The following is a 9,067-nucleotide window of genomic DNA, read 5'->3' as shown; positions in this document are numbered from 1 at the left end:
GCTTACTAACTAATGCTTACTGTACTTGAAGACGAAAAAACACGCCACAGAACATTTTTGTATCTTTAGTTTCATTAAACAGCTATTTGCATTTGTATTTCTGACTTTTTAGTTGATCTTCGGTACCTTTCTCCCTGTGATAAATCAATGCCATGCTTATCTTCATGCCAGCCTTCCTATCAGGCGAAGTGGCGCCCGTGAACTCGTTGGGAGGCCCGACATCGCTGTGAGGCTAGGGAGTCTCCCGGCCCCCGCCCCCCTTGACCCCAGCAAAACATTTAATGAAGCTTTCTCTCTCGCTCGCTGTGAAGCTTAACGCAAGGTTCTATTAATACTGATATCGCAAGTAAGTTGTACTTCAGTTAATAGAAACTGTACTTAGCGTCGAAATTTGGCGCTCATGTGCTTCATTTCCTTTAAATCCTGTTTGACGTTAACTACGTTAACTACTGGCCTACTGGTTAACTATTAACTACAACTACTAACTGCCAACTAATTACTACTACTGCTACTAACTACTAACTACTACTAACTATTAACTACTGGTTAACTATTAACTACAGTTTCTATTAACCTTCACTATCACAGCGCACACGACCGGCGTGCATATACATTTAAAATGTATTTGTTCTTTTTACATCAAGCCAGAACTGACGTACAGCTGCTTATTGCTGTCTCTTTGTGCATCGGTTAATCAGCTGCGTTGGCGCCAGCACAGAATTCAGGCGACAAGCTTGAATACCAACTCTTACTTAAAAAACGAAATTTGTCGTTCGCTCACTGGAAGACGACTCTTACAACGAAGCTGTTCGCCTCTCGTTAGTCGGCATTTTAACGCGACAGCGTTAAGGGCCACGTGTCGCAGAAAATTCGCTGTCGGCGCCGTAGCCGGCGTTGGCGTCCTATGAGCGAAAAATTGTCGTATATATCTTGGTATATGTATATGCCACATTTTGCGATATGACGTGCTGTATATGTGGGTTGTGTTGCCACACCATTGTATCACTAAAGTTGCTCGTACCTTGTCCTATATTCTTGACAAAATTATTTTGAGGAATTTTGATAATGACAGCCCACAAACAAATGTCATGAAACAAGGCACCGACAGCGCATGCCTTTTATCTTAAATCTTCTCTGACTGAAATATTAAAAGGGCGAAACAATAACGGAAACCTGGAAACTGTTTAACTTTTTGGCGCGGCAGTGTACTATCTCCGGGATCGGCGCACTTAGGAGGCCGCGTTCCTACAACTTTGAACCGCCAAATTTGCCGAGTATAGCCACCTTGGTCACCGATCTCGCTAGAAGTCGCGACGTATTCCTGCTTCTTTTTATCCCACTCTGATGTGCCCATGTTGACACGCGATCTATTAAATTTCTTTTATTTAGTTTTATACCAATGCGCACATGAAACCTGCACACATCTTTAACGAAGCGCCTTTCCCTTTTAACACATCAAACTTCTTTTTTTTTTTTCTTATTGCATGTGGTGCGACACGTATACAGCAACAAGTTAAATGCACGGTGGCATGCTCGTGGCAGTATTATCTCACGCCAGGAATGTGAACTGCATTTAGCGTTGTCGTTGCCTTCCATTTGTACGTAATATATAAAGGGTGTTTTTCGAAGTGTGCTGTAAGAAAGACTGTGCCATAGCTCTGCCTGTTTAACTAAAACGTAGACGCGCTGTGTACTGCGTTCATACACGCTATATGTCTCGGGATGCTGAAGCCTTCTAAAAAAATTAATTAGTTTCACGTCACTAAGGGTTGCGGGAAACGTGGTCTGTCGGCTGGTCTTTCGCCATCTTGTCGTACACACCATACACTTTGTCGCAAAGTTTAACCCGTTAGTTTAGCTGACGGCAGCAAGTACCCTTGCAAAGGCTGTCACCACCCTAAAACAGCGCTTGCGTGTAGGCTGACTAGTGAGCGGCGCGGAAGATTTAAAGCGGCGTTTCAAACCATCGATAGCGGGCGGGAAAAAGCGAACTGCTTAGAAAACAAATATATAGTTCTCCTTAACGTCCAATAGCCCAGTGTCCGTAAGCGGCGCGGGAGGTCTCGAAAGCTGCGTTTGAAACCATCGTTAGCGGGCTAGCAATGTCCCATGGGCACGGTATGGAGAGAGCTAAAACTCGATTTAACGTCTGGCCAAGGGCCTAAAATAGCCATTACTCTAAATTACCATTACTACCACTACTCTAAAGCGATAAAGCATTGCATACCCCCCTCAGCAGTTGTAGTGATGGTTTTCAATAGCTCCGCTGGACATTCACTTTCGCAGGACCGAGATGGCGAGTCAATTTTTTTATTATATTCTTATTGAACGCAAGCATCAGTGCAGTCATCATCATCATCAATCACCATCTTATAGTCAGATACTCCTCCCAATTGAAAGAAACCTGGATCCGCGCCTGCACAAAATTGCTGGTTGCGTAAGTATAAAGTAAACCCAACTGTACGCACCGTCATGAGGTGTGTGGTATGGTAAACCTTTATACAGGTCCTTCGGAACGCGCATCAGCACGTAACGGGCTGCTCCCACGTCGGTACAGAAAGGCCGAGCCCCTCTGCTGCGCCGCGGGCCCGATAGACTGCCCATAGCTGTGCTTCATGATTGGGGCTGCTTAGGGCAGCCTCCCATTTGGATGACGTGACGCCATCGCCGTCGGGTAACGCGGGACACAGCTGGAGCATGTGTTCCAAGTTTGCTGGGTCTAAGCATAGCTCGCAAATATTGGTCAATTGTATATCTGGACAGATTCTGAGTATAGAGCATTTAATTGTATCCCTAAAGCTCCGTTTCACAAAGGTACCAACATGTGCGCTGTATCTGCTCATCTAAGTACACGGGTGTTTTCGCATTTCGGCCCCATCGAACTGCGGCCGCCGTGGCCACGCTTTAAAAGCCTTGGCATACATTGGGCCACTTAAAACCACATAAGAGTGTTTTCGTCCTACAGCGCCAGTGATAAATAGGTTGATTCCAAAACATACATCCCTTTTATTGGAACAAAAAAAAATGAACACCGCAAAATTTACGTACGTTCTCAGCTTAAGTATTGCTATAGACAGAACACGCGTAAGTTCCTATACATAAAATCTTCATCGTATATAAGTACACCAAAAATTACAGCAAACAGTAATCACTAAAAGTGGCACAAAACATCGAACATGAATCGGGCGTCCCCAGCTGTCAAACGTAACCGTTTATCCAACTGCTCTAAAATGGCAGCGCAGCCTTTTCCGTTAGCGCCTTTTTTGGCTTATACAAACGACGAGAGACCTAAAATCGCGGCACGAGGCTGGCTTGACAGATGGTGTGGACGGTAATATCCTTCTCGCGCTGACGTCCAGATCGCACGTCAGCCCGAGCAGTGGGACACATGGACATCTCCCGACAGTGCCAGCCTTGTGCTACTTTTGCCTGGATAAGAATGCAAAAACACTCGTTGAATCCTTCTTCGTCATACTTCCTAGCCAGGTGGGACGCATTTAAGAGCATCTAGTCACAGACGTTTTGAAGCCTTTGCGTCGTTGACTTAAATCTTAACGCAACCGCAGTACACAAAGCGCGCAGCTGAAGGGTCTCAACGTGGCACCGCGGTTGGACGTCCTGGCCAGTCGGCTGCCAGTGCCCGAGTTAGCTTTTGCACTTTCTCGCAGCACAAGGCAGCACGGGGAGCAGGTGCAGACAGCCGATGGGTCGATGCCCGCAGTGCAGTGTTTTGGGAAATTGACAACCCGCACTGCGCCATGCACCGATGTCGACACGTACGCAGTGCATCAGCGCGACGGGCACTGTGCCGTAGGTCGTCGACACCGGACCGTAGCTGGCTTCCGGCATTGAGTTTGCCCCGTAACGATCGTTGAGCGCCACGTCCCGCTGCTCGTCGTCGCTACCGTCGGCCATCGTCGTGTGCAGTATCGCGACGTCTTTGCCGTCGGTACCAGTGTGTAGCTCTTCAATGCCGTTTTCTTCGTCCCCGTTGTGTTCCACGTCGGACTGCAGCAATTGAGTTGACTGCGCTGGCTGTTCGATTACGCCGACGTCGCAGTCGCAGAGGACGTGCTTGTACTGTGGCTCAGGCACTCCGTCCTCGACATTCGAAGCCGAGTAGAAATGTTGGAAGACGGAGGGCCGTTCACGTTCAGCGACGAATGATCCGGATGACCGGAGCGTCTCGCTGAGGAAACCAGTGTACGTCTGCGGCCCGTCAAGATGATGCACCGCCATGGACGTCCACAGCCCGCGGCTCGCCCAGACGCCTTCCTCGCTCTTCTCGTCAGAACGGACTTCGTCGCACTCGCCGCGTCTGGGCGTTGCGCTGTTTTGAGTGCGTTGCTGCCGATTCCGCTGAATCTGCATCGGGCGGTTTCTGCCGCTGCCAGTGGTGGCAACGCAGTGCTGGAGTGTTGCTATCGTGCTGGCACCCCCACACTCCTCCACTGCCTGATGCAAAATAAGAAACAAAGGCACAAGTTATAAGGCGTCATGTGTGTCGCATTGCTAACCATGTGTTCTTTATGTAGTTTCAAATTACCCTGTAATTTCGTTTGTACCGCTGTAATGGGCCGTGTGGAGACTCAGTCGTTGTAGCCAAGAATAACACCGATACGACTCAGAACAGCATAGGTACAGTATACGTACCTGTTTAGTCAAGGCTATATTCTAGATTTACCAGCTAAGAACTCCGAGCTCTCGCACCACATCGCTTCATGCCGCGTCGAGCGCCGTAAGCGGTAAACCGAACGGCTATACCGAGAGGCGCCCCACGGCGTCTTGTTGAAATACTGAACGATACTGACATCGCAGTTAAGACACATGCATCCGAATAGACAGCAAAACCATCGACAACGGTTTTGCTATACCGTTAACTACACCCGTCAGTGCACCATGAAATGCAGCTACAGAGTAAACTTCTCTGTAAGGATACATCCATTACTTTGACTTCTCCGGCGAATAATTAATTGTTGGATGCATCATGAAGCTCAGCGTACGAGGGTTTAGCGATTAGCATTCTTACCCTACTTCATCAGCAACATATATATACAGGGTGTCCCACGTAACTTGAGCCAGCACTTCTTTTTTTTTATTGAAAGACGCGTTGGAAGCGAATTGAACTGAACGCATACTATTTGTAATAGTCTGTAGTAAATCAGGCATTCTTTCATTTTCCCCATAACTCCCTTATTATTTAAGTTCAATTACCCAAATTTTAATTATTGGCTGAGGACCGCAAGTGTGATAGGCATATTTGCAGAGAACCTTCAGAAACCACCGAACGAGTTGTTTCCTGTACGATACGTCTCACGTAGCCCCTTTTTCCTGGTTGCAAAGAAAGCCCGCGAAATATGAAAAAAGAAAGCCGCGTGACGGATCGCTTGCACAGTGGTGCCGTGCTGCTCTCAAGCGTGCTTTCGGTGAACAAGGTCGGCTGCATCGTGTCTGGTGACGAGAAATCGACAGGGCGTTATGATGGCTGTAGGCACTTGGGCCGGCGGCTCCCGCCAGATGACGGCGCATATGCACGCTGCTGACTTTTTCACCGAACGCATGCTTAAGCGCAGCACGATACCTCTGCGCAAGCGCTCCGTCACGTGGCTTTTTTCATACTTCGCGGGCTTTCTTTGCAACCCGGTAAAGAGGACTACGTGAGACGGATCGTACAGGAAACAACACGATCGGTGGTTTCTGAAGGTGCTCTGCAAATCTGCATATCATACTTGGGGTCGTCAGCCAATAATTAGAAATTTGGGTAATTGAACCTAATTAATGGGGGAGTTACGGAGAAAACAAAAGAACGCCCGAGTTACTATAGGCTATTACAAATAGTATGCGTTCGGTACGCACCTTTCATTTCTAAAAACCTTAGCTCAATTTGCGTGGGACTGAGACACCCTATATATATATATGTGTGTATATTGGCTTCACAGCACATTTGCGAACGGTCGCCTGGCTGCTCAGCAAAGCGCACTTGAGTTCCGTTTTTTTTTTTTTTAATGCGAAAGCGTCAAATCACTCATTGAGCGAAAGCCGGCGTCTGTCATCTACAGCAGCGAAAGGGCAGGTAAATTCCCATTGGTTGCGACGCCGCATCACGAGCCGCCTCGACTGAGCAGAGCGGGCAAAACGAAACACCTGGCGACGCATTCTCGGACGATCACTTTCGGTGATACTACCGCCTTCGCGTGACGTTGTTCTCAACCAGCCAATCAGCGCGCACCTGATGGCCCAGGCCCAAAGTGATCGTCCCAGAATACGTTTACTGCCGTGTTAGCGCGCCAGGTATTGCGTGAGGGAAAAGGCCACCGCTTCGACATAACGTCACTCTCGCTCTCGGAACCCTGTGTTATCCGCGTGTGCCTTGCACGCACCTGCGTTCTAACCGCGCCTCGGTAAGGCCAAATCAAAACACACCAAGCGTCTCGACGCGCTCGCTTGCCCGCGAGGAGTTCATAACTAAGGACCGCTCAGCGGCGTTCAATTGAACATTAATGCTTTCGCATCCACAACTCACAAGTGCTTATACTCCGTTCCATACATAGCAGTCAACGCTGTGGAAGTTACGCAAGAATTTCGGTCAAGAAAAATCACTCCGCGTGTTCTGTCCATGCTTCGCTGCGCGCCCACAGCGTTCGCTCGCGCGAGCATGCACGTGAGGCTCCTCGCGACGGGTTGCAACCCCCCCCCCCAACATGATTTAAAACAACGCATTAGCAGCCGTATACCACAGCGTGCTTGTTTCTAATAAATAAAAATCGTTTCATTCAGTACTGTGCCTATATAAACGACCGTTGAGCACAACTGAGGTAAAAGAAACATCGAATTATATCCAAGTGCGAACGAAGCCACTGCAAGAAGTCTCTCTAGCCTCCACTGCATTGACTGCCCTCGGACACTTTTTTTTTTTTCGGATAGCTTTGTTTGGCTCTTTCGCTCGTTTTATGCCGGCATTTATAAAAACGCCGCCCATTATACTTCTCCTACGTTGGTTGCAACATAAGCACGAGCACTAAACCGGCAAAAGATTCCAGACGCACGTATACCTTTCACAAGCACACACACGTCTTCTGGATCACGATCACGGGTCGGAGATGGGAGAAAGCGGGCGAGTTTTTGGCGGTGTGGAGTGCCTCAAGACACAAGCCTGCAGGAGGATACAAGTCAGCATTACACAGGCTATATTTCTGTTATGTCGAGTCATACTTGAGTAAATTACATTTGGCAAAACAAGAAAGTACGGCTGATCAGTACCACGTTGTCGCATGACACTGACGGTGGCTTTATCACATTTTGATAACAGCCAGGTATGACACCAAACAACCATCTGTGATCAAGTTATCATGCACTAAATCTACTTCGAGAGTTCCCGCTAAACTCATACAGTCTAGAACGAGCCCATATAATGGAATAGGCAAAGCCAGCAGCGCAGAGCAGGCTGGTTGCGAAGAGCCAGAGAAGCGGACGTCGTCGAGCCGGAAGTGAGGCTGAACAGGCAGCGGGACGGTATAGCAGGAACGTAAAAATTCGATCAAATGTTCTGAACAATCGACACAACACGCCCCTAAGTTTTGGGGTTGAATCATCATTTCCCTAAACGCGCCTTTAGATAAAGTTACTAATATGTGCCAAATTTGGCGAGTTGGAATTGCGAAACCATATTAGCTAATCAGCAGAGGAATTCACATTCACACAAGGACAAAAATATCGTTTTGTATACATTTTTGTCCTTGTGTGAATGTGACTTTCTGCGATGTTTAAGTAATATGTATTCGATAAAGTTACCTGTGAAGACAGAATTACTAAGCCTATACATGGTATAAGCGTCATAACCATGCATGTCGGCTACTCTCTAACCTCCGTTTCACGGCTGTAAGTCTTGCGTTTCAAATGGCAGGCGACGTAGCTGCGACGAAATAAACGCCGTGCACTTACCGGGATTCACGGCGTTCCACAGAGTATAACGTCAAATGCAGTCGACGGGGCAAGCTATACGCGCCCGCTTCTTTAGAAAGCCAGCTCACCAACGCGTGAGCCTATTCGCTGCACGAACAAAAAGTCCACGCGCCATCGTGCAACGGTTCTTCGCCTTCTTTGTGAACCGCTATGGCGCAAACCCGCAGCGATGGATTGGTCAAGCTGTCTTCTACAGAAAGGAAGTGCTGCAGTAACCATCGAAGATGATTGTCAAAGTAAGCGAATAGCTTACGCGAAACGCATAAATCAAACGGATATACTTCCGAAGCATACTCCTGGCGTCGGTAACTGTGTTTTATGATGGTGGCACAAATTATCGTCCACATGTTTTGGAAGACGGCACACAGCGTAACGAGGATGACAGTGTCGGCAGGACGGTGGCGGGACGAAGATAGATGTTATGGCGGCGCGACGACAACGGCTTGGCGACAACGCGATCACGTGATGAGAGAGAGAGTATAAACTTTATTCACAAAAGCACACGAGCATAGGATGCTACTCCGCAATGCAGTGGGTGGTCCCCTTAGTCCACGAGTCCTGCGGCATTAGATGCCCTTCTCGCTCGGGTGACCAGCTTGAGCTGGTCCGTCAAGTCGGAGCTAAACAGCGCTGCCTCCCACTGCCGTGTGGTGGGGTGCACTCTTAAAATGGTTGCACCCTTTGGGGTCAATATTTGTCAATACAGTAATAATCGTCATCTGCCTTGCTTGCGTTTCCTTTCTTAGAAACTCGGCGCTCGCTACTTTCCTGTTGAGAATGCTGTGACACGCCGATAACGCGCAAGTCGTTCGTGACTTGGAAGTACCGGGCTCGCAGCGTCAAAGAAAGGAAGTGCGGACAAGACAGATGAATATCGTTGTGGAACAAAATAAGCCCCGAAGGGTGTAAATTTTTTAAAGAGCGTCTGTTATGGGTGCGAGGTGTGGTTTGCTTGCGCAACCCCATACCATGTGATAAAGCGTTGTGTATTGATCGCAGTGTGGGCATTTATAGGAATACAGCGCAGGGTGTAGAGACTCAAGTACCTTTGGAATTTCCGCCATATTACGGCTTCCTTCCCCGTTAGAGCATAATGGCGCGGTGG

General features: G+C 48.2%; 1 long non-coding RNA gene across 1 annotated transcript; it reads right to left on the bottom strand.

The window, feature by feature from the left end:
* Positions 1-2,986: 2,986 nt before the first annotated feature.
* LOC129387703 (uncharacterized) lies at positions 2,987-8,791 on the bottom strand. Its single transcript, XR_011892759.1, has 2 exons — positions 7,053-8,791; positions 2,987-4,455 (listed from the first exon to the last, which is right to left on the bottom strand). It is a non-coding gene; the product is annotated as an uncharacterized lncRNA (long non-coding RNA).
* Between the last annotated feature and the right edge of the window lie 276 nt (positions 8,792-9,067).

This window comes from Dermacentor andersoni, chromosome 2, assembly GCF_023375885.2.
Source record: "Dermacentor andersoni chromosome 2, qqDerAnde1_hic_scaffold, whole genome shotgun sequence".
Lineage (NCBI taxonomy): Eukaryota > Metazoa > Arthropoda > Arachnida > Ixodida > Ixodidae > Dermacentor > Dermacentor andersoni.
Note: the sequence above shows the minus strand (reverse complement) of the source record. Positions and strands in the feature narration are given on the sequence as shown.